The sequence below is a fragment of the Columba livia genome, chromosome Z, assembly GCF_036013475.1.
Source record: "Columba livia isolate bColLiv1 breed racing homer chromosome Z, bColLiv1.pat.W.v2, whole genome shotgun sequence".
Taxonomy (NCBI): domain Eukaryota; kingdom Metazoa; phylum Chordata; class Aves; order Columbiformes; family Columbidae; genus Columba; species Columba livia.
The window spans coordinates 16,215,613-16,242,298 of record NC_088642.1 but is presented as its reverse complement, the minus strand read 5'-3'; the positions used below and the strand labels follow the sequence as shown (position 1 = coordinate 16,242,298).

At 39.2% G+C, this 26,686-nt stretch overlaps 1 long non-coding RNA gene across 1 annotated transcript; it reads left to right on the top strand.

The window, feature by feature from the left end:
- Positions 1-2,679: 2,679 nt before the first annotated feature.
- On the top strand, positions 2,680-13,868 carry LOC110361180 (uncharacterized). The gene is made up of 3 exons (XR_002417601.2): positions 2,680-2,804; positions 11,264-11,376; positions 13,662-13,868. It is a non-coding gene; the product is annotated as an uncharacterized LOC110361180 (long non-coding RNA).
- Positions 13,869-26,686: the final 12,818 nt, after the last annotated feature.

The window sequence follows — 26,686 nt, the reverse complement described above, 5'->3', positions numbered from 1 at the left end:
CCATGTGACATCGTGCTCAGCATATAAAGCTAAAGGAAGAAGAAGGAAGAGAGGAATGTTCAGAATGATGGCGTTTCTCTTCCCAAGTCACCGTTACGTGTGATGCAGCCATGCTGTCCTGGAGATGGCTGTCTGCCCATGAAGAGTGGCTGATTTTCTTGTTTTGTTTTGCTTGTGTGTGGTGCTTTTGCTTTACTTACTAAACTGTCTTTATCTCAACCCGTGGATTTTCTTACTTTTACCCTTCTGATTCTCTCCCCCATCCCATCCAGGAGGAATGAGCAAGTGGCTGTGTGGTGTTTCGTTGCCGTCTAGAGTTAAACCATCATGCAGTCGGCAACTCAGCAGCCATTCCAAGATCAATCACAGAGAGAAACTCTTTGAAATGACGATTATATAAATGATAGTGATTAAAAAGTGAAAGGAAACATTAAACACTTCATACTCAGGCAAATTCAACCTACATTTCAAGGTTTATTGTTGTTTTGTTTTCAATTTCTTAAATTCATTTATTCCCTTCCAGGTTTTTCTTTCATTGAGCTGTATTGGCACAGCTGCTGGGAAGGAAAATAGCAATGGTAGAGATGAGGGCAAGCAGCCGGTGGCAAGATGAGGTGCCACTTCTCAGTCTGCCTTCATTGCTAAAGCAAGAGTGCTGTGGAAGGGCAGAGATCAACAGTTTCTTCAGGGTATGAGCTGATCACACTTTTACATAGGTAAACACAGTCACGTGAAATCATCTGAACTGGTATCAGGATGGGACAGTACCTGCCCAAAATCCATGCCAGCCATATGGATTCTGAACAGACCAAAAAGGCTTGTTCCTCTCTCAAACACAACCCTCCTAGTTATACTTCTGAGTATAGAGTTTACTTTTGCAATGTGATATGAAATGTGGTGATATTTGTGAGCTCAGCCTCGATGCTCAGCATCCTTGTGCAAGTTCCACTAGAAATTTCTTTCTCCTGGAACAGTTACCTTCAGAAAAAAAACACATTTTATGTGGAAGACAGTGGTGGTGCAGCCACTGGCTCATGACTGTAGAAGACATCAGAATAGCCAGAGTTTGTAAATCGAAATATGAAATCCATTTATTTGATTGAGCTCTACCAGGATCATTCTACTGGAAACCATACTGCATGCAAAACTGTAAATAAATAGAAAGTCTCTGCAACGTGGAGGAAACACAGAGAAAGAGGTAATTAGATTTTCCTGTGTTGTAAGAGCAGGTGTACAAATCGATGTACAGGTACCAAGGGATGACCATGGATTTAGCTAGGTACATGACTTTCATTACTATCAATTTCATTTCAGAATGCAACTCTTCATTAAGAGATATTAGGGTTTTTTCTACCAAATTCTTACAATTTTTCCTTTTTCTAGAGAACTTTTAGAATAATCTTTTAAAATCTTCCTGAAATAGACAAAGTAGGCTCTGTATCTAGCGTAGCTTTACTGTATGTTTCTGATTTAGATTTACCTGTGATTTAGATTTATAGATTAATCTGTGGGGCAAAAGTTCTTCAAGCATATGGCAAAACAGAGGTGAACAAGTCTAACACTACCTGAAGCAGTAAAAATACTTCAGTCCTATTATTAATAAATTGAACTAGAAATCCAGTTCTAACTTAACAAGGAGCAGATTTGGGTTTAGTATCGTTGTTCTGTGGAAATATTGCTACAAATGTAGTGAAATCAGAAAAAATGTATTTTAAAACATCAAGGGAAGTAATTTTACATGCAAGGAGTAACGAAATTATAAAATTAAATGGACTTAAACTAAGAAGCAAGAGATGGGTTGCTTTGGAGATTTGGTCTCGCAAAAGTCCTTTTTAGATAAGAAAATAAAGAATACCACAAGATTTGAAGTGATTTGTTAGATTTAGGAATGTATTGAAGATTTATTATATTTTCACTGAAGTAAGACAAAATGATCCTCTTCAGTATGGACTGGAATAGAGAAAATGATAAAGAAATAATTGATTCTTCATAAGTAGACAAATGAGTGTGTTCATATTTTGTGTGTTCATTACTTACAACATTTACACATTTATGAATAAGTATGGCAGATCTGTTCACACACATTGATTAGCTGCATGTTCATTCGGTAACTCTTTCTGTCATACTTACCTGTGCTGTACTTTTGTCTGTCACATAAATAACCACATAAATGTTAATACTCTTCCACCTGGGTGGTGAGTTTAGGGTCTATGATAGGCATGAGGAAGACAGCACTGTAAGCAGGCATCTTTTGTGTGTGCACAGAAGAAAGATGGTATGGACAACGGTATTCACTCAACCACTTCACTCTTGTTTTCTCCAAGACTCCCAGATTCTCTTGTGCTTTATTCTGTTAATTGTTCTGATGACAATGGGAGCTACCTATGCAAAACCAAAGGGTTAATCAAATTTTGCTTCACCTCCTGGACTGCAAATGTGCACATCACCCAATAGGTGGCAGATGAACTGCTGCTTCTTTACTTTGTGTCTTTACTCATGTGGGTAAACCTTTCTCAAGTGAGGATTTCCTGGTATTTTAAGACTATTTGCTGAGTTATTGGATTTTCACATAGCTCTGTTGTACGTCTCTAACACGGGTTTATGCTTTTTGATTTCACAACTCCATCATTTCTTGTGATGTAAGACATGCTAGAATGTTGATGACTGACAGTATTTGCGAGGGCTGCTCCACGAGGCAAGACAAGCCAGAGCTGAGGGTGAGCCCCACATAAGCAGCCTCCTTGCCAACAGGCACCATCCCACCATCCTCAGGCAGGGTTGATCCGTTTGCAACCCTGAACAAGGTGAGAAAGTGTCTCAGCTCTGGGGACTTGCTATGAGCAGCTGGAGACAGGGCCAGACAACATGAATGTGAGGTCTACCTGGGGGACAGGAAGCCAGGATAGACCTGAGGTCCATGCAAGGAAAGCAGCCAATAAGCCAGAACAGCAAGAGACAGCGCTCAGCACAGATGTAGCTATGGGGGAGATCAAGCAGTATTCAAGTGACCAGATCTGAGTTTTGGTAGAGCTCCCTGGCCACATGGGCATACGGTGCATGGTGAAGGTCCCAGAGGATAAGTAAGCCCTGCTGGGGCATTCAAGGACCTGATGATGTTGTAATCCAGGTACATGCACTAAAAAAAAAAAATAAAAGTTTTTGCAGATCCTGCTGAAAAAAAGCTCACTTTCCTGCAGATTGGGGTTCAGGTTTTTTTGACAGAAACAGAAAGTTTATGCTGCAAAGAATTGTTTATGGATACACTGTCTAGATATCTGTATTTTGATAAGCTGTGAGTATCACTGAAAATAGCAAAATTTTGCTAAGGATCCAGTCTATGAATAACAGCAGAAGCATTTGCATGCATACTCATGAGACCTGAACAGATAGTGTTTCCTTCCCTGCACCTGTTCTTACCGTACTCTAAACCACACTAGTAGCAAAGCTCCCAGTGCCTTGAGCATTGAGCAGTGCCTCTGTCCCTGGGAAAGTAATGGAACAGCTTATCCTTGGTGCCATCTCAAGGCATATCAAGGATAAGAGGGCTATTAGGGGCAGTCAGCATGACTTTACGAAGGGTAAGTCATACTTGACCAACCTTATAGCCTTTTATGAGAATGTAACAAGGTGTATGGATGATGGCAGAGCAGTGGATGTGGTCTACCTTGACTTCAGTAAAGCCTTTGACACAGTCTCCCACTGCATCCTCACAGCTAAGTTGAGGAGGTGTGGTCTAGACAATAGACTAGTGAGGTGGGTTGCAAACTGGCTTAAGGAGAGAAGCCAGAGAGTGGTAGTCAATGGTGCGGAGTCTAGTTGGAGGCCAGTATCTAGTGGAGTGCCTCAGGGGTCAGTACTGGGGCCAATATTATTCAATATATTCATTAACGATTTAGACGAGGGAATAGAGTGTACTATCAGCAAGTTTGCTGATGACACTAAGCTGGGAGGAGTGGCTGACACGCCAGAAGGCTGTGCTGCCATCCAGCGGGACCTGGACAGGCTGGAGAGTTGGGTGGGGAATAACCTAATGAAATTTAACTAGGGAGAGTGTAAAGTCCTGCATCTGGGCAGGAACAACCCCAGGTTCCAGTATAGATTGGGAAATTACATATTAGAGAGCAGTGTAGGGGAAAGGGACCTGGGGGTCCTGGTGGACAACAGGATGACCATGAGCCAGCACTGTGCCCTTGTGGCCAGGAAGGCCAATGGCATCCTGGGGTGTATTACAAGGGGGGTGGTTAGTAGATTGAGAGAGGTCCTCCTTCCCCTCTACTCCGCTCTGGTGAGACCACATCTGGAATATTGTGTCCAGTTCTGGGCCCCTCAGTTCAAGAAGGACAGGGAACTGCTGGAGAGGGTCCAGCGTAGGGCAACGAAGATGATTAAGGGAGTGGAGCACCTGCCTTATGAAGAAAGGCTGAGGGAGCTGGGTTTCTTTAGTTTGGAGAAGAGGAGACTAAGGGGGGACCTTATTAATGTTTATAAACATATAAAGGGTGAATGCCATGAGGATGGAGCCTGGCTCTTCTCGGTGGCAAACAATGATAGGACAAGGGGTAATGGGATCAAGCTGGAACACAAGAGGTTCCGCTTAAATTTGAGAAGAAACTTCTTCTCAGTAAGGGTGACAGAGCACTGGAACAGGCTGCCCAGGGAGGTTGTGGAGTCTCCTTCTCTGGAGACCCACCTGGACATGTTCCTGTGCGATCTCACTTAGGTGTTCCTGCTCCAGCAGGGGGATTGGACTAGATGATCTTTTGAGGTCCCTTCCAATCCCAAACATACTGTGATACTGTGTGATACTGTGAGCACTACAAGAGCAAGCCTTAAGGGGACTGCTGCACTTTGCACATCATATCTAAAGACATTTAAACTGGAAGGATCTATAGAATTACATTTTTGTATTAGACACTTGATTTAGTGCTGCTATCATTTTTCCTGAAGAGAACAATTTTATTTTTCACAATCAAAGTAATCAGTTTAAGTTCACCTAAAAAAACAGACATTAGCATATTCATTACCAGGGTGATTTAACTATATCTTAGAGCACTGTACTAAATTAGATTCACATCTCAAGGATTTTATTCTTCTACTTAGCAACATTTGTAATTGCAAAACTGTGCTTTCCTCAACAATGGCTATAGCTGTCCTGAGAAACTTTTTATTTAAAGCTTTCTTAAAAAACAGCATTATTAATTTTTATTCTGCTATGGTGCCTTTTAATAGAATCCCTGAAAAGAATCAGTACCCTTGTGTTCTGCATAAATGGAGAACATTAAACAGTCCGACACAACAGCATGGGAAATATAGCAAAGACAGACATTGAATAATTACTGTACATAGTAAAATATTTCTGTGAGCTGCAGTGCTTTGGAATATTCTTGTCATAAGGTAAGTTCTTTTCTCCTGCAGGGAATTCCTGACTTGCTGCCATCTGTTTAATGGTTGTCCTCTTTGTTGTCCTCCACCACCCATTCTTCCTCAAAGCATACACTGTCTCTTACAGAGAACTGGACTGGACCAGTAACATGAAGGTCCATTTCCAGAAAGCACTTCACTTGAATTTTGAAAGTATCTAATTAATTTTAATAGAAGCTGTGTGTTTCAGTCCCCTGAACTACCCTGATAATCTCAGCTGCACAAGTAGCGCTGATGATACAATTTTCTGCTGAATCAGAAGGTAATGGAAATCCATGCGTGTTGTTAGGGTAAATCCTGTCTGCAGAAGAGCACATAGCGAAGTCATGCTAGCTTGCATTCATCACTGGTGCAGGCAGAAAAGGAGGGAAGCATTATTTGTTGAAAAGATTGGGTTGAAGTGTATGGATGTCAGCTCCAGGGTCTTAAAAACTGTAATGTATACATCTACTTCTTATCTACAACTTCATCTTGGAAATGGTAGTCACTTCTAGCTGTGAATGGCTGAGAGGCGTCACAGGGGTTTGTCTTTCCAAAGGAAACAAATGTTAAGCCACAATGCAGCCATTACACAACAGCTGAGAGTGAGGTGATCCCCATAAAGCATTTTGTTTTCCTTCTGGGACAAAAGGTGATATTACAAGTGTAAGATACTATTATTAAAATTACATCCATTTTATGTCAATGTCACTATATTACTGGAAATCAATGGCCACATACTTCAGTAACTTCTGTTTGTATGTGACAATTTATTAAAGATAAATAAAGAAGTGTCCCTTCAGACTGTGAGTAGTACAACCTTTAACCTAGTGGAGAATACTGCAGCTTTGTTCTTTTTCTTCTCCCTACAATGCGCAAAGAACTGTGTGATTAAAAAAGGCCGGCCCCCGTTAAGAACTAACACATGCTGGAGGGGATGTCTTTTCAAAGCACTTTCTGTGAGGGAAAAAAAAGCTGTTTAAATATTGCATTTATAACATTTAAAATGATATTTCATCATTCCTCTCCCAGAAAATGATAGCGATACTATAGCAAGTGACAGAAATAACCTTTTAATAAAAGTGAATTTTTATAGTAGGACTGGATGGCTCAGGATATTAGTAATGGAACATAGAACCTCTCCCTTCTAGCTCACCCGTTCATGTCCGTCCCTGCCTGGTAAAAACCCAAAATTATTATCATCAGATGGCTGCTTGGGGGCCCAGAGGAAATGAGTTGGTGGTCTTGGTCCAGTCACTGGCACTAATTGCCATCCTTGCTGACAGTCTTGTTAGACAGGCGTGCAAGCAGCCTTGCCTTAATGAACTATTACGTAGGTTTTCTATTATACCCCTACATTCAAGCATTCAGATGCTTTACAGATATTAGTCATATTGTCCACACAACACCGGTAGTCAGCAGGGACATATTTACCCCTGTCTGCAGATGGAGGAGCAGAGGTATAGAGCAGCTGTACTTAGTCATGCGGGAAGTTGGAGACAAAGGTGAGTACCAGGTCCTGCTCTCCCGATTCAGCCCTAACTGCAAAACCACCTCCCCACCTCCCCTGAGCAATTGCAAGGGTTCTACCAAATGAGAGCTGGTATGTAACAGAGAATGGGCACTGCAGTCTACTGTATGCCCAGATAATGTTTCCTCAGTAAATATTTCTAAGCATTTGTACTAGCACATGGAGAAGGTGATGCTGCAGGGAAAAGTTGCAGGGCCCTGCGTTATTATGGGAGACATATTTCAAATAACATGGAGAACAAACTTGGCCACTTCTAAGAACAATAGACCCATAGCATGTATTTTTGTGAATTAGATGGTTTGTGACTGATGAGGCTTTTTCCCAGTTTGGCATAATAAGCAATTTACTTCCTCACTGATACGGTTATTGTCACAGCTTTTGCACTAGTGTTTGATAGCATTGATTAGTTTGTGCTATGCTAATTTTTAGCACAAGGAGGGAATTGATTTACTTCAAGCTTAGTATATTTTAGCACTGAAGTGGAAATAATTCCATTGAAAATATGGAAAATGAGCAGTCACCTTAACAATTGAATAAATGACTTGACATTTGTGGGGCTAAAGTATTCGATAGATAAGAAGATTTTCATATTAAAAATAAATCATTGGCCTACCTATTATTTAGCTAGGCTTGGAATCATGAATAAAGGGTCTTCTACAGAAAGAGAGAGAAGAATATTGATTGTGCCTCTGTATTAAAAAAAATTAAATGGGTGGCATTTCCTAGTTCCTTCTGGGAAAAAGTCAGTGAATTTAGGTTATGGTCAGAATAACTCAATAATTTCTAAAGCAGTTCTTCTATCAAGAGGTCATAGATGATGTGATTTCCGGTGTCTTCTGCAGATACTGGGTACAAATTCTCTAACAGGGATTCCTTGCCATGAATCATTCACAGCTCCGAAGTGTGCTCCGTATTCAACTATGTTAAAAGGAAGCAAAGCATATTCTGCATCAAAGAACTTGACAAGGCAGGATGGCAATAACAAGAGAGTGGAATCTCTCTGGGGGAAGAAAAAAAGGTTACAGCAATAAAACTCTGCTAGCAAAGGCTGCTGTTACGTCTAGTGGAACAAAACATATTATGAAATAAATATTACATTACCATTCTTATAAAATCAAATGCAAAAAATATTTTAAAAACATCTGAAGAAGGTTGCCTGTCCAATATGAATTTGTTTCACTTTTTACAATTGCTTTGCTACTTAATACTTTTGTCTGCAGGGATCTACCTCATACAGTGCAATGGGAAGGTGTGAGGTTGTTGTCTGACTCGAATTTATCCATTCGCAGCATCACAGAAGAAAATGAAACAGGGATGGGGACCTAATCTCCTTCCACTGCATTAGGTGAAACAGAGATCATGCTTCCTCTTACATGACCAGGGGGATTATACACAGGATCCTCACTTTCTGGGTATGCAGATTAAGACCTCTGATTTGAAGGAACAGTCAGCATTTATAATTGAACCCAAGGTCAATGAGAACTTTCTTATTAACAGACAGAGTGATTTGCTATATTTTTTACTCTGAAGAATTAGCCCCAAGTTTTTCCAGTTGGATACCCAAAATTACTTCATGTCTTGTTTTCAACCTCTGTGGCATGTTGCATATCTATAACACGCAAATCAGCACAGTTCCTCACTTCACGGTATTTGTGAAGATAAACTCATCTGTATCTGCAAATCCCAATGAAAACACTGTAGAAGCATTGTGTAATAAGCACAGGAGGAAATTAATAATGGTGTATTCAGTACGATGTTTGAATGGTTTATAGTAAATTATGTAAGAAGTCACAGACTGTCTGATGAGAACAAAAGAAAAAATGAGGAACCATGCATTCAGCACATTGAATGAGACCTAGTTCCTGTAGAAATAAGTGTGTTATCTTGTAATTAATGTCTATCATAATGTATTCCTATAAAGGAGACATCAAATTTACAAAGGAATCCTTTGTTGTAGACTTTTCAGTCATGACCATATGCCCTGAACATGATTTTGACATAAGGGCTTTTGGACTGGAAAGGTCTGAGATAGGCTTTTCTTGTTTTCTACACGTCAATAATGGCAACAACAAGAATGCAGAAGAGCTGCTTACATGTGACCAAGAGTTTCCTGTGTGGTTAGACTAATTCTGATATGCTGCAGCTTTAAGCTCCTTTTCAAGGCTGTTTTGGTGTAACAGTAGTTAAAAACTCAAGATGTCTGCTATGTTTCCCCTTTTGCTGCAGCTGGGTCATGTCCACACAGCACATTGCAAGTCTGTGCTCTCCAAGCACTGCAGTACCTGTGCAGCACCTCTTCGTAAAGCTCATCACTCACGGCGGGGGGGAGTGCAGCTGTCCCACATATGAATTCCCCAAAGTAGGCAAGACAGTTGTGATCTTGTCTATGGATTCAGGGTCCTGTGAAAGTTTACCCATCATAGTCATAAGGCTCATTGACCTATCTGAGTGCAATTATTGGAAATAGCTTCATGTTGATATAGCAGTAGTAAAAAGCCATAACAGGGGAGAAGTCCATGCTTCTCAGAGGTCTGAAAAGTCAGCTGCATTTGAGGCCCCATTCCAGGCAGTTTACAGTTTGTAGTCTTGGGGAAGAGGAGGAGAAAATGGCATTTCTTGCATTGGGCACTGAATTACCTCTGCTCAAGTAACTAGTTGAATTTCCTGTGCTCTTGTTGTAGTCACTGTTGAAAGAGTAGCAGGAGCCTGTGTTAAATGACATGAACGTGTCCCTGAACTGCAATTTGAATAATGATCTGGTGGGATTTTCTTCAAATGGTCTTGTTTTAGCACAGCGTTGAAAAACATCATGGTGCCTCTTCTGTTTTGGAGGTGGTCTTTTCTTTAACTGAAGGCTAATCCTTGAATGTCACTGCAGCTGCCTGATAGTGCCCTCTGAGAGGGAAAAAATTGTCATGTGGCCAGTCTAACTGGATTATCTGAAGTTGCAGGTTTTTCCCAGGTCAGGTGAAACACACATGGCAGGTTTCTGGGCAAAAGTTTCTGGAGTAGAAACTAATGATAAGCCAATCGTGGGCTAATGTTGACTGCTGGTGGTTTTTGCTAGTTTCTTCTAGTATATTCCCTCTTCCACCATCTTTCCCACTCTTTTCCTCAAGGTCCATTTGCTGTTATAAGAGGTAGAGCAAATTCTCCACAAGAAATGCAGGAATAATTTCATTTGACACATAAAATGGACTGTTTTTCATAAAAGTGCTGAACATCTACCCTTTTAAATTGGGCTCCTTCCAAATGTTAAGTAGCCAGAATTACTAGTCACTTTGAAAAATTATGCTTAAAATACTAGTATCATTAAAGCTATGGCAGATGAGTAATCCAACTGCAATTTTTTAAACATCGTACATAAACTAATACAAATGTAGCAAAGTGTCTTCAAAAACACAGATAAATCATTTTGCAATATGCTATGTGTTTACTCTCAGATATGTGAGAGCATGTTGTTGTTTATCCTGTCAGGTTTGGTAATGTTCTTATTAAAGGATGTCCAGTTGCTTCTTTTGCATGATAAATCCCTAAAAATATAAGAAGATATGAGTCAACCTAATCTTATCTTAGGAATATGAACAGTAACATCATTACATATAGGAAAAAGTAGTTGAAAATAGGATGTGGTACATGCGATACCTAGCATAAAGAAGTAGATAAAGATGTAGCACAACCAGCCCCTAACAGGGTCAAATCTTATCAATGAAGTGATACACCACTGAATGTCAGTGTAGTAAGGAGTATAAGGAGAAAGATAAAGCATAACAAATATTTTTTACATTTGTTGCTATGTTTTCTGGAGGTACAAAGTGTATTTTAGATCAAAGGAGCTGAGTACTAAAATTGAGTAACAGTTGATGCCTCTAGTATAGCGCAGAGTACTGGAATATTGTGCTAAGTTTTAGACACCTGCCAAAAGGATATGTAGTAAAGGGCAAAGTACAACATAGGACAAAAATAATCATACATTTCTTAATTGTTTGAAAGAAAATTTCTGGAAAAAATAAAAGAGGAACACCTTAAAGCACATGCAGTTCTTGGAGGCTTAATAATCTTAGAACTGTTTTACCTGGACTTGAGTTGAAGAAGAAGGAACATAAATCTATAATTACATTATTTCAAGGACCTGATGTTACATGGGAAATAAATGATAAGCATTGAATAATACAGCTGTAAGTCAAACCACAGAGTGCTATAGAAAAACCATATGACTGTAGAACAACTGTAACAATATTCAGAGAGTTAATAGAAAGTTGCTGCATTGACTTTTGACTTTTTTGTATTAGCTCATTTGTTGTATTTCTTATGATCTCCTTACTTTTTCAGAAACTGTATGTTGAATAAAGTGACCCACCTTAAACAGCGTACAATCAGTCTTAGGTGAGAAAAAAAGGGCTGCATGAAGCTACTGCTTATCCAGAGAAGAGGAAACTTTGATAGTAAGTGATTATTCACCTCTTGCTCTCTGAGTAGTACAATCATTAAAAAAAAAAGTTTTCACATTTTAGTTTCACTGGTTACAGACCTAATGCCCCTCTCTTGGGTCACATAATGAGAATTAGAGGCATATTTCTTACTGCAGTGTTGAGAGACCATTTTCTGGCAGCTAATTAATGCTCCATCCTTGCCTAGACTCAAAGGAATTTCAGTCTTCTTATTACTTAAAGAATTTTTTTTTTAATGAGGGAAGCCTTTTTCAGGGGGAAGTTATATCCTTGGTATTGTAGATACTATGGTTCCTTCTGACAGTATTTTATATTTCTTTAGAATCCGAAGAAGCTTTTGTTTGGCAGGAAATATTTTTAATTACATTCCTGAATCTTCTAATTCTTTAAATCATAATACACAACAATATTTTTATGTGTTCTTCTGGAAAATCACTTCAATTTAAACAATAGCAGGCCAATTGATGTTAAAAAAAAAAAAAAAGAGGAAAATAGGAAAAATCTACATAGAAATGGAAGGAGTTCAAGAACAGAGTGGATCTTGATTAGACTGTGTGTGACCCTCTATATAAAATCCAAGTGACATTAGCAGAACCTGGGAGGAGGATAGTCTCCAACTTCCTTTGAGCTGGTTTTATTTAAATTATATTATATAGATTTGTTTTCACCTCAGAGTAAAAATAGAATCATAGAATAAAAGAATAGTTTGGGTTGGAATGGACCTTTGAAAGTCATCTAGCCCAAACCCCCTGCAATAAGTGGGGACATCTCCAACTGGATCAGGTTGCTCAGAGCCCTATCCAGCCTAGTCTTGAATGTCCCCAGGGATGGGGCAACTACCACCTCTCTGGGCAAACTGGGCCAGTATTTTACCATCCTCATAAATAGTTACATAAAACAGTTGTTATCTCTTTGTGTTTGCATTTTGGGATGAGGGGAAAAAAAAAAAAGCCATAGTAATAGGACTACAGAGTCAGTACAGTCCACAAATGATTGCTCCCACGTGCTTTATACCTCTTTTGGTCTCTTTGTTTAACACACCGTGCTTACAAAGCAAAAAATGATGGGCTGGAGAAATCTATGGCATTGGAGTAAGAAACAGCCATGGAAATACCTTGAATGGCTTGCAATGGGACAGTGTAGTAGCAGGATGTCTAAGTGCAAGAATTTGAGAAAGGCAGTGTCTCCTGGGCTGGAGAGAGTCTTGAACCGAACAGGGTCTGTAAGCTCCTGCCTTTTGGAGGTGGGATGGTCTCAATCCACAGACCTCTTGGCAAGGGACTGTTGGGGTTTCTCACTGAGTTGGTATCAGTGTGCTTAGCTTCTCATTTGAGAAAGAAAAATATAGTTGGGCACACCACTCTTAATTGTTATTTTCTTAACTGGGAAATTCAGTCTTTCAGTGCCTTTTTACAAAGATGAGACTATAACCATCAGCTTCTCCAGATATTACTGCTCAGAAAAGAAGCCATTGTTCAAGGCATTTTGATAATACTACTCTCCTTTCAGGTAACTAATGTCACCTGAGAAGGGGGCTTAGATCAGATAACCTCTAGAGGTCCCTTCCAAGCTCAACCTTTGGATTGTGTGATTCTGTGATTATGATAATGGTAACAGTTATGTCAGCACACCCCTGTTAAGGGATGCACTGATCTATAATAGCTATCAACAATAGCATATTTTATGCCTTTGGGAAAGTAATTTTGCACCTTTATGGGATTTAACCGTATCAACAATCATGGATATTTTTACAGAACCTGCCCCACTACTCTGTTGTGTGCATTAATTAGCTAATATTTCTTCAGTGATTTGCATATGCAAATGCTATATAAATGCTAAATAGTTATTAACTCTGCAACTTGCTGCTAGTGCTCACATCACCATGGTAAGCACTACATTCTTTCCAACTGTATAAAAGCTAATATACTTTGTCCAAGGATAGACGTTGCTACTGCTGCAAGGCAGCAAAAATGATAGTCTTCAGTGTTGTTTTCAGTAGTCTTCAAGGGGTTTTTATCAGGTTATTCTTAAAAATGTAAATCCTGTCTAACATGAGCATTTTATCTCAAATTTACCGTAAACCTTTTTATTCTGACTTCTTCTTTCCAAATAAGAAGGTTTTTCTTCCCGTATTCTTATTTTCCAGCTCATCAATATAACAGAATTGATAAAATTACATACCATGTTTTGTGTTGTTTTGTTGTTGTTATTGTTGTTGTTGTTTTTTAAAACAATAGTTGTGGAATCCACCTTGTGATCTGTGTCAACATACCATCCAGGTGATGCCTAAACCATCCTCTCAGCTACGGGTTATCTGAAGTAGTACACACAGCTCCAACTTACCTGTTTTCTCCTATCAGACGCTGTGAAAACACCCAGCTTAGAAGCAGAAGACCTTTAAAACTTATACTGTTTAGAGGGAAAAGACCTGGATGAAAACAAATGGTTTATGTTTTCAGGCAGAAATAAATAAAGCATGGACTATGGCTCTCTCATCTACGAGTAAGTTTTATTAAAGAGTCAGAGCAAGCTCTAGTTTACAAGATATTCAGAACCATATGTATGCATTAATTAAAGGAATGTGGAGGAGGAGGAGGGGATCTGAGAAAATAACAAAGCAGCAGTGTATGCGTGCAATGATTTTTCATTCTGTTTCGCTTCAGCTCTGCCCCTGCAACAGAGGATCTAATCAATCTGCCGGCTATTAAGTTTGTTAATTGATAATGCATACTAATTAGGCTGTGCGCAGTTACTTAAGAGACTTTGCTAAGGTGATTGTAGGCACAAGTCCAAATGGAGTTTAAAGTATTCTGTGTGAGGTTAAAACCCATCAACCAGAATAGATGGATTTTATATTATAACAGAAGGCACAACATACCCATAAGTATTTAATGTATTGCATGATTATCCATTGTTACGTATCCTAAGTCTACCAAACAATTAAAAATATAAAAACAGACTCTAAAAAATTGAACTAAATAAGGTATGCATGTGAATATGTGGAGATAGTAGAGAAGGAGAAAAACTGCAATTTGGTCTTAAAAGAAATATTCATATTAATTTTCACATGTATGTCTAGGAACAATGGTATGGAGCTCTGCTGCAAGGGAGGAGTAAGCATAATGAGAATGCAGCTTAATCCAGCTTTATGAACACTTGGACAATAAGCCACATTAAAAAGACATGCCTTTCTGCCCCCATCCAATAGGGCAATAAAACAGCAGTAGCAGAGTAGCATCAGAAGCATGTCAACTAGCCATTTGTAATATATAGATAAAGTCAGAGTTATTATTTATGTAGATACTATATTATTAGAAATGAAGGAGTTTCCTTTTCATTTCTGGTGGCTCTATCTGTGGTACAATTTGAGGTGCTCCTGACCTTAAGGAAGTAATTTCTCACATATTAATATTCTTGGTCTTTTTTTCCTCCCTTCTTCTTTTCTATGCATCATATAAAATGAAAGTTCTTTGCAATATGAATTTGGATTTGGCAAGCAGTAGTGATGGAGGTAGTGGGCATTTAATTAGTGAATGAATTGTATTCTTATGGTATGGCCATTGGACCTAAAATCCAAGCTGTAGTGCTTTATTTTAACTACATGAATACGACTGGGTGCCACAATTTAGTAGGCAGAAAACTATTTTTAAGCACTGAGTAGTTAGAAACCAAAAGAAAAAACCAGCTATATATAGAGAGGATTTCATGTCTCACAGCCTTGAAGAAAATTTCTTGCAATGAGATATGTTGTATTGAAGAAAGAATTATTCCAGTGAAAATTGTTAATTATCTGCATGTAGTGTGCTGGTTTGACTGAAAATTGGTTAATTTTCTTTGTGCAGTTAGAAAAACCTTTCCTTTTCATAGCTAGCGTGCTCGTTATTTAGACTTGGTTTGAGAACAAGCAGATAACACCCCAACCACAGAGCTAATGTTTTTAATTGCTCTGGTCTCAGAGCCAAGGACATTCTAAGTGTTCTGCCCAGAGGTGTGAGACAGTGAGGCAGAGATGGGGCAGAGCTTGACTGACATCCAGATTGATCAATAAGAGTATTCCAGCCCATTAGTGTCTTGCTAATTATTTAAGGAGAGTTGGGAGCTGTGAACTTCTGGATTGCTCTTCCACTACATCTTGCTTTCTCTCTCTGGGGTGCAGCCAGGGGAGGTCTGTGGAGGATGTTTAGTTGGTCTTTTTACCGTTTTGCAGAGGCCTCTGAGCCTTACTGCCTTTTTCCTCTATTTTCTCTCTCTGGAATTGGCTTTAGGACCAGGTGTGGCTTCCTGGGCATGAGGAAGTGTCTTGACTATCTTTTATTTCTGTTTTATATATATATTTACTAATAGTGTATTAGTATTTTGTTATTAAACTATGTTTATCTCAATCCAAGTTTCTCCCTTCCCTTTTGATTCTCTCTCCTATTGTGGGGGGCAAGGGAGGGGGTGAGCGAGTGGCTATTGTGGTTGTATTGATAGCTCCAGTTAAGCCACAACAGTGTATTCAATGGATACGTTTGGAGTGATAGTATGTATGTACCAATAAAAAGGTTTTGGTACCCACAAAGTTGTGCAACAGTAGGGGTTTATAGTGTATGTTACAATTAACTGTTTTGTATGTATAGATTATGCATATACTATGTTGAGGATTATGACAAAATTACTTCGTTTAACAGAATTTAGTGACTTGATCTTGTGTGTAGTACAAATCTGGAGAGACGTGAGGACATTCATTTAAGTGGCTGAGCAGTGAGCCAGAGGAGCCATGCGTGAAGTAAGCAAAATATTACATTCATCAGGTTGCAGAAGAAACCCGATGATCCTGGTTTTAAGGAAAAAAGCGCCTGTCAATAGGCTTTGTGACATTAGCAATACAGCATTCTCAGTGAGAGATACAAGCGCAACTAATAACAAAGTTTTTTGATGTTTCCTTGCTCCGAGCGTTCTGTAGGAGCTGTAATACCTCTTATGCCTTTCAGTGTTCAGTCTGTAATGAATGAGTAAGTAAGAGAAGATGAGCTTAAAAGGCAATCAAAGTAGTCAGGAATTGTTGACATGAAAGAGTGACTAATACAATCATAGAATAATGGGTTGGAAGGGACCGCAAGGATCATCTGGTACAACTTTTCTTGCCAAAAGCACAGCCTAGACATGGTGGCCCAGCACCCCATTGAGATGAAATATAAAAGAGTCCAGTGTGGGGTATCCACCACTTCCCTGGGGAGATTATTCCAAAGGCTGATCATTCTCATTGTGATAAATGTTCCTCTTGTATCCAATTGGAATCTCCCCAAGAGTAACTTGTACCCATTGCCGCTCATCTTTTCCATGTGACCCCCTCTAAAAAGTGAGTCTCCAGTTTCTTTGTAGCCACCCTTTAAATACTGGAACATGGTGACGAGGTGTCCCCTAACCCTTCTTTTCTGAAGGCTGAACAAATCCAGTTCTCTCAGTGTCACTGTTTACTGCAGGGTGACAACAAACTGTGGCAGATGCTCTCTGTTTAGCCCCCCACCCACCCCACTAAGGAAAGGTAATAGGAGGAAAAGGGAGAGAGACTTGCAAGCTGAAAAATGCTAAAAATGCTTTACTAATGTTACTAATAAATAGAGAAAATAATACAAAATATACATAACCAATCTTGAATTTCCTGCGGCAGCACAGAGTTGCAGAGCTAGTGCTGCAGGGCAGGCATCCAGAAGTCCTGGGCTGGACTCCACTGTAAACTGGAACTGGTTTCAGGGATGCAGGGTCTGGAACCAGGCCTTGAATTGCAGGGATGACAGGCAGGGTCCTCTTCAGATGATGGCCATGGTCGAAGAGAGCGAGACCCTCATGATCTCCCACTTTTATAGGGTCTATGATGTGTATGGGATGGAATCCTTAGTTGGTCAATTTTTATTCACCTGTTCTGTCTGCCCCTCCTTGCAAATATACCCCGCTCACTTATGTGATGCGCAAAATTTATCAGCAACCTCAGGTTAGACCTTAGAGTCTAAATCTGGGCCTCTTCTGCACACCTTTCCTACTGTTATCACCTCTGGAGCAAACAGTGTCTGAAAAACATGCAGCCAAATTCAGAAAAGTGCGGTTACTTTGAACTTAGCTGAAAGGAAAATTCACTGAAAGATAAACTGGTCTTGTTTTTAACAAAACCAGGACACTCAGCCTTTCCTCATATGGTAGCTTCCCAGTCCTTTGATCATCTTTATGGCTCTTCTCTGGACACTCTCCAGCCTGTTCACAACTTTTTTGAGTAGCGGGGACAAAAATTGAACGCAATATTCCGGGTGTGGCCTGATAAGCACTGAGTAGAGCAGAATAATGACTTCTTTGTCTCTGCTGGTGATGTCCTTGTTAATGTAGCCCAGCACCCTGTTTGCTTTCTTTGCCACAGAAGCACACTGTTCACTCACATGGAGCTTGTTGTCCACCAGGATCTGCAAGTCCCTTTCCACAGAACTACTGCCCAGCCATGAAGATCCCAGCCTGTGCTCTACTCCTGGATTATGTTTTCCCAGGTGCAAGACCTTACACTTGTCCTCATTGAACTTCATAAAGTTCTTATTAGCCCACTCTTGCAGCTTATCCAGAGCTCCCTGCAGGGTGGCTTTTCCTTTCAAAATGTTCACTTCCCCACTCAGTTTGGTACCATCAGCAAACTTCATTGGGGTACACTTGATCCCATCATCCAGATCACTTAAGAAGATATTGAATAGCACTGGGCCTAATGTCGCTTCCTGAGAGATCCCACTTGTGACAGATTGCCAGATTGAAAAGGCGTTATTTACTACTGCCCACTGGGTACAGTCTGTCAGCCAGTTCCCCCCACCCACCACAGGGACTACTTATCTAAACATAATGTATCAGTTTCTCTAGGAGGAAGCCATGGGAAGCCATACTGAAAGCCTTGAAGAAATACAGGTAGATAATTTCACTAGATTTCTCACTAGGCATCTCTACATCTCAAGGAGGATACAAGGCAGATGATAATTTCACAAGGAAGTTTGACAGCAGAACTGTGGAAATTCTTACAAATCTCTCATTGGAGACAGCAGGGTCTGGATTTGTCCCTCCCAACACAGACACTTTTCTGAGTCACTTCCATTGGGCTTTTTGTAGGGCCTTTGTCTCCTTGATGGTGAAAGATGGACACAACCAGCAAGTAGTTCTGACCACCCAAGATCACAACTGCCCTCTGGAAGATCCTGTTGCTTGATGGACCTCAGCACATTCCTAGGGAGGATGAGAGTCTTAATACACTGAAATGTGTCTGCGTTGAGTGTTCATCGGAAGGCCAGGTGGATGCACATTCATCACTTCTGTCTATTTGTAAAGAGCAAGATGTTTCAGGGGCAGTAGCTTTATCTATCTATTTATATATCTGTCTATCTATCTCTAGTATAAATATAAAAGGAGTTATAATACTGGTCACTTTTTGTATGGTGACCTCTCGTGTCAGCAACAAATATATGTTCTGAAGAAGCCTATCTTACACCAGCAATAAGCTGATCACTGGTAATTATGAAAGAAGCTAGATGAATAACTTTATTGATTAGCTCTGAAGGGGAGCTTAGAGTGAGGTACAGCATGGGCTCTTATATTTTGATGTGTGGCTGAAACACTGAGGAGAGTTCGCTTAGCCATTGAGCAGTCTACTTTAAGGCTGCCCTCTGAATGAAATAAAAGGACAGAGCAGGTTAAATCCTACTATGTCTGTTCAAAAGACCTGCCTGTTCCAGGAATATTGCACCTGCATTATTGAAGAGGGTTCTGCTGTGACGTCTCTCTTTAGTGCACATCAGTGAGATTTTAGCCCATAATGTCAACTAAAACGAAGTGAATAGTAGGAAAAATGTTCCGCGAATATTTGCTCGAAGTGGAAAGTGGATTTCAATTAGACCATGTTTGCAATGCTTTCACGTTTGGTTTCCAGGAACACTTGAGTGCTCAAGCTTTATTAGTATGAATAACTCATGAAAAAGTGAATGCAAGCTCAACTATTCACAAAAAGCAGATTTTGAAGAGAAAATTCGCTGGAGAAGTGTGTGACCAATTTTGAATCAGAAGTACTTCCGAGAATTTTACAATGTTACTATCTCTTTGTGGGTGGTTCGCAAAGAGAAATAAAGGTAACATCTGCAGAATAATTTTCTGCAAATAAAGTGTTCACTCAACTCTAATGTAAAAAACCTCTCAGTGTCACTGTAATTTCTGTAAGGATAATATACATTGTTTTGGGGTTTGTTGTTGTTGTTGTTTTATTTTTTTACGAGAAGAAATTCCTAGCTTATTGTCTAGGGCATGCTTCATAGAGGTTCAAGCACGTAGGGCTCCCATGGACTTAAATAAAATTTGATACTGCTTGATACCCTCAGGACTGAATCCTAATTCTTGCTAGTTCATGTTTTCCTGTTGTAGTATTATAGGTTACACTTTTAGAAAATGGTGCCTGCTCTCCCATTTGTGTCATCTTAGAGATTCTTTTTCTTGATGAACTGAAATGTACAGCATTTAGTTATGTTTTTCATTGTGCATAGTTTTTACTTCATACACTTCATTACTATGTTCCATATAATTGTATTTAAGATAAAAAAGGCTGCAGGGAATTTACTGGATTGTAGTGTTGTAACTTTGAATGGGCTGGCATTTTATTTCAGTGGGACTCTTTAGACTTCAAGGGACTACTTAATATAAGCAACAGTATCACCCTCTGGATTTAATTAGAATACAAAACTTACCGCTAAGGAAAGAAAATTTCAAAAGCAAAAGACCTTCACAGAATAAGTAATATTAATTGTAATCCTAGACTATCAGGAATCAAACCATATCTGAAAATGAGTTCTCAGAATTCTCCCTTTTCCCTCTTGTTGTCTCCTTCCTCATATGCTTTTGTTCTCTTTCTGAGTCCTCCTGTCCCTTTTCACAAGGAGAGGAGGCAAAGTTATTGCTATGTCTTACTGTCATTTTTGATGTAAATGGTAAGAGAAGGGGCTTTTCATCTTCCTTCATATCATGTTCCCCTGGCTGTATACAGAGCCAAAAGAAAAAGCAAAACAAAACAAAACAAAGAGAGAGAGAAAAATACTTTGTATTTCATTTGATACAACACACAAAGAAAAATTAACACTCAGCTTTGTGCTCCAGTGTGAACTAAATTATGTAGACTTAAAAATCAAACATGAAGATGAATGAAACTCTCTCTTGCTTAGCGATCAAATATAAAATAAATATTTGCCTAAAATGCCATATTTGCTTATTATGTTTTACAAGAAATAAGATACTCTGCTGTACCATTTCTAAGAATATGTAAGGCTTTGTTTTTCTTCAGTACTATTTTGCTTATCTCTAAAATATTAAAATAGATCATTTTGCCTGTTCAACAGCAATCTCTTTATATAAACAAACGCTTCTAAATATTTTAAGAAAAGAGGTATTAAATTGGTTAAAACACAAACAATGAGTGAGCCTCACAGAAAAAATCTGCAAATGTGAAAACAAGAAGGGAAGAGTACACTGCACATTGTAATTATTGCAATTCATCAAATTGTAGCTTAGGTACTAGCATTGAAATTATATCACCCACAGAGCACAGACTTTTTACATAGCCTGAAAAATTCTCTACCTTGTTATAGTGTGATGTACAAATAACTAATTTTATCTCCCATATGAAACATATATGCATGATCTCTCTAAAGGCTGTGTGCTATTTGCTGTTGAATATACTTCATGCAATTCCTAGATACAGTCTTCCAAGAAGATCGTACAATTTAGTATTTTGAAAGGTGATGGAAGCACTAGAATTCATATTTTAATAAAAACTTAAAATAAGTAAGCATGAAATAATGAATGAACTCCAGTCTTGAGACTTCCTGCACACAGCTGTTGCCTTGAGAAAACTGATGGGTCAGAGTAACATCTGGAATGGGTCATTCCTTAGATTCTAAGTGCGATCTCCTTTACCAAAGGATTATTAGATTTTGAGAGCAGTGTCCGCCTAAAACTGAAACAAGTTTGACCTCTAATTTACATTTTCATGCTTTTCTTCTTGTTTATTTAAATAATATTTGGAAATGCCTTCTTCCAGTAAATATACCAATCTTCATCCTTTCAATTTAAAACAGAGTTCACCTAAAAACATATGTAATAATTCTGAATAACGTCACTCAGGTATATGAATTTTTTAACCTGACATGTGCCACACAATGTATTTCATATGCCTATATGTTGGTCTCACAATTCCAGCTCCCAGATCAGCTGAAGCAGAGAACTTCCATTCCTTTGTCTCTCACTTAAACCTGAGGTGAGGTAAAAGGAATTGAAGACTTTGCTTTCTATTTTGCTGTTCATTAATAGCTTTGGTTTACCTCTGGCTTTTATGATTTTGTGTAGAAAGTTATTGTCTTCAATAGGGTTTCCCTTGATTTATACCAATATAAGTAAGAACTCATATTGGCTCTTTTCTCTCACTGAAGATGTTGCCCATGAGATGTGTCAGAATAATGACTCAGGAAAATGAAGTCATAGACTAGACAAGGCTCCCAGAGAATGAGCGGCCTTGCACACTTCACTGGTCCCCACATCACTGTGAGCTGATCCTGCCGTGATGAGGATTACCTGGGGAGGTGCCTGACATTCCCCATGCCCGCTCAATCTGTTCTGTGTGGCAATAGGGGTGATGTTGTGGACATTTGTCCTCAAAGGGTATATTTCTCGTACCGATAGGCTATTGACTTTCAGTAATTGCAAACTTAAGGAAGATTTTTATTGGTGTGCTGGAGATAAAGATCTCTTGTCCCAATACCACAATCTTCCACAATGATTAAATTGCAACTGGGAAATAGACAAATTTGGTCCCTTTTTCTCACCTGTCTGAACAGGGCATTGGTATATGCCTACAAAATCAAAGAAACAGCATATAGAGATTTATCTCACAGTGGGACTTGTGCCACAAAGCTGTAAGGCAGTTTGTTAATGATCATTTGTCAAGTTTTTTGTCATAACTGGATGCTAATAAGGGATATTAAGAATGAGGGAAAAGAGCGTTTGATTAATAGCCATACCTTTAAACACAATTATATAAAAAATTATTAAAACTTTAAAGAGTCAATAGTTTTGAAAGATGAATTTAGCCAGTTACATTCCTTGTTTAAAATATAACAAAGACACCTGGAATTATAATGTCCTTTGCACAGTGGAAGTCATATTACGTTTTTTGGTGATTACGTCAATTTAGTATTTCACATATTATTAATAATTCCTCATTACATAAAATTATTACTAAACTGGCAATTAAGTGAATGTGAAGGATCCATATGCTGAAGTGTTTGTAACATTTCAATTATGAACTTCACATCAGATGTCTTCCAGTGTACATCAATAACATTAATGAACAATCTTTTTGCCAAAGCCACCCAAATGAGTTCCATTACCTTATTATATTTTCACAGAACCTTGACTAAATCTTCATAAATATTTAGATATTAGCTTCAAGAGGAGTCATGTAGTCTACTTTCTTGCTCTATAACAAAACCAGGATTTTTTGTGTCTCAATATTTGTCAAATCTAGACTTAAGCATTTCTGCTAATAGCAACCTGTCTTCATGCACTTGATTTTATGCTTGATATTTTTCTTTGCATTTATAGTTCCACTTTATTATTTAAACTAAAAAGTATCCTAAGTTACAGACACTTCCCTTCTCACTGTTCCTTTTCAAAGACAGGTCTCTTCACCTAGAATAAACCAAATATTTCTCAGACAGTAACCAGAACAATTTGTGTACTCTAAATCATAATGCTATCTTTCCTTCTTACTTTCAGTTGATGAACCACATAGGTTAATTGTCATCTTTCCTGTAAAAGCAAAAATCAAACCATTTTTCAAACAAAGGGAAGATTAAAAAAAGTAATAATTGAATAAGACAGACAAGTGCTATGCATACAAAACTCCTCCCTTGCTCTGCTGTACATTTTCCCTGTCAAAGGCGTAAAGAATACTGCAGCAAATCCAAGTATATTAGTATGATAACTTCAGAAATGCTCCTCCCTTCATCTTTGGTTTCCCAGTTTAGTCCATCTGGGATTTCTGTTGTTTGTTCCCTTGTGCTTTGATCTGATGGACGGTAAGATTACCAGCGTGGCACATATCTTGCCTTCCTACACTGCAAAAGTTTGACCAGTCACCATTACTGACCAATGTTGATAAGACACAGGCGGGCTACTCCTCTTACTGCCTCCTCTTTAAAAATGAAGTATTTGCATGTGTCACTCCAATACAACTGCAGTGGGTACAAATATAAGACAAACAAACTGTAGAGGATTTGTTTCCCTTTAATCATTGGTGGTGGGTTCCAAATGTCTGAGTCTGTCTTCACGTCCATATCCAAAAGACTCAACTGATGAAGTAACATGCTTTTGTAACACTTATACAGTACGAGTTAATAGCAAGGGAAGAAACAGTGATGTCAATATCTATCACAACAAATGAAGACAGCCAAATTTAAGGTTGCTTCTCCTTGATTTATCATGCTTGGATGAGGTCTCTAACAAAGACTCAATACAAAGCCTTTGTTAGAGATAGCTAACTCCCCTGCTTCTAACCCAACAACCTCATAATCTGAAAGAAGATATTTTCCATCATCTGCCCAAGAAGATTTCTTTTGTATAGTATGCCAAGCATTTAGGCTATTATTTCATAAATACTTGATTTATTTTCAAAGAATGGACTTGCCCAAACTGATACATTTGGGTTATCAGTTGTGGGATTTTTTAAAATTAGAATTTAAACTTTCTCATAGAACACTGTTCTTGTGACATTTTAATATATTAAAAATTAAAGCATCTTCCATTCTATATGCATTTTTTAAATGTTTTTGAAAAAGTATAATTAGTCCTTACTTTTTATTAAGTCCATTTATTTATTTGAGTCTAATTAATTGATAAACTAATTCAAGAAAAGTCAATTTGAGTTGGAAAATCTACCTTCTGTGAAGCTGCCAGCACCAGTAGGGCCTTTGATGACTGCTTAAGAGAGCAATCATGCAAGTTAGAGATATTCTTAGGTGACTTTAGCTTACATGTTAATTCTTTCCAAGACTACAAACAGCTCTGTTTGCAACTGAACCCAAAAAATAAAAACTCAACACACAGTAAAGTATGTTATTTGTCACACAAACACACACACACAAAAAAAAAAAAAAACAAACAAAAAAGCATCAAGTAATTTTTCAGCAGAAACAACCCTTCACTTACAATTTCACTGCCACCAAATAGTGAAAGGTATGACAAATATCCATCATTTTTCTGACTGCCAATAACTGATACGTGGCTAACTGTGTAAGACAAAATGCTGGTGGAATTATTTCAGGTCTATCTTCTTTTAAATAAGAAAATACCTGTAGTTACAGAATCACAGAATGGTTAGGGTTAGAACGGACCTCTAGAGATCATCTAGTCCAACCCACCTGCTAAAGCAGGTACACCTCTAGTAGATTGCACAGGAATACATCCAGTTGAATTTTGAATTTCTCCAGAGAAGACCTCTGTTACTCTTCATGTTTAGATGGAACCTCCTGTGCTTCAGTCTGTGCCCATTGCCCCTCATTCTACCATTGGGCACCACTGAAAGGAGTCTGGTCCATTCTCTTGACATCCATCCTGGAGATATCTGTAAGCATTGATAAGATCTGTTCTCAGCCTTCTCCAGGCTGAACAGATCCAGCTCTCTCAGTCTCTCCTCATAAGAAAGATGCTCTAGGGCCCTGATCATCTTCGTAGCCCACCACTGGACTCCCTCCAGTAATTCCTTGTCCTTCTTAAACTGGGGAGCTCAGAACTGGACACAGTACTCCAGATGTGGCCTCACAAAGGCAGAATAGAGGGGGAGGAGGACCTACCTTGACCTGCTGGTCACACTTTTCCTAATGCACCCCAGGTACCATTAGCCTTCTTGGCCACAAGGGCACATTGTTGACTCATGGTCAACCTGTTGTCAACCAGAACTTCCACGTCCTTCTCTGCAATGCTGCTCCCCAGCAGGTCCACCCCTAACCTGTACTGCTGCCTGGGGTTATTTCTCCCCAGGTGCAGGACCCTACACATGACCTTGTTGAATTTTATCAGGTGCTTCTCTGCCCAGTCCTCCAGCCTGTCCATGTCTCGCTGAATGGCAGCACAGCCTTCTGGTGTGTCAACATTTCCTCCTAGTTCGGTATCATCAGTAAGTTTACTGAGGGTGCACTCAATCTCTTCATCTGGGTCACTGATGAACAGTTGAACAGGACTGGGCATAACACCCCTCAGGAAGCTCCCTAACTACAGGCCTCCAACCAAACTCTGCACCAATGATCATGACCCTCTGACCTCTGCCATCCAGCCAGTTCATGATCCATCTCACCATGCACTCATCCAGCCCGCACTTCCCGAGCTTGCCTACGAGGATGTTGTGAGAGATTGTGTCAAAAGCCTTGCTGAAGCCAAGGTAGACAACATCCACTGCTCTCTTCTCATCTACCCAGCCATTTATACCATCATAGAAAGCTATCAGATTGGTCAAACATTATTTCCCTTTGGTGAACCCATGCTGACTACTCCTGACAATCTTTTTCTCCACATGCTTGGAGATGACGTCCAGAATGAGTTGTTCCATTACCTTTCCAGGGATGGAGGCTGACTGGCCTGTAGTTTCCTGGGTCATACTTCTTGCCCTTTTTGAAGACTAGAGTGACGTTGGCTTTCTTCCAGTTCTCAGGCACCTCTCCTGTTCTCCAGACCTTTCAAAGATGATGGAAAACAGCTTAGCAATAACATCTGCTGACTCTCTCGGCATGTGTGGGTGCATCCCATTGGGGCCCATGGATTTGTGGATGTCCAGTTTGTCATAACAATCTGTAACCTGGTCCTCCTAAAACAATGGAGAATCTTCCTTTTGCTAGACTTCCTCTCCAGTCTCTAGGATCTGGGATTCCTGAGGGCTGGTCTTAGCAGTAAAGATGGAAGTGAAGGAGGCATTCAGTAATTCTGCCTTCTCTGTATCATCCATCACATAGTTCATATGAGACCGAAATTTTTCTTGAGAAGTGAGATAGATCGCAGAGCCTTTGAATCTGTGAAAGGCTGATGACAGCATTGCTGTCTTTGTCCTGTATCTTTTTGGAACATCAAATGTTCAGACTTTCTGGTGTTTTTTTGTTTGTTTGTTTGTTTTTGTTGTTGTTGGTGGTGGTGGTGGTTGGTTTTGTTTGCTTTTTTCTTTCTTTGTTTGGGGGTTTTTGTCTGTGTGTGTGTTGTTTTGGTTTTTTTGTGTTTTTGG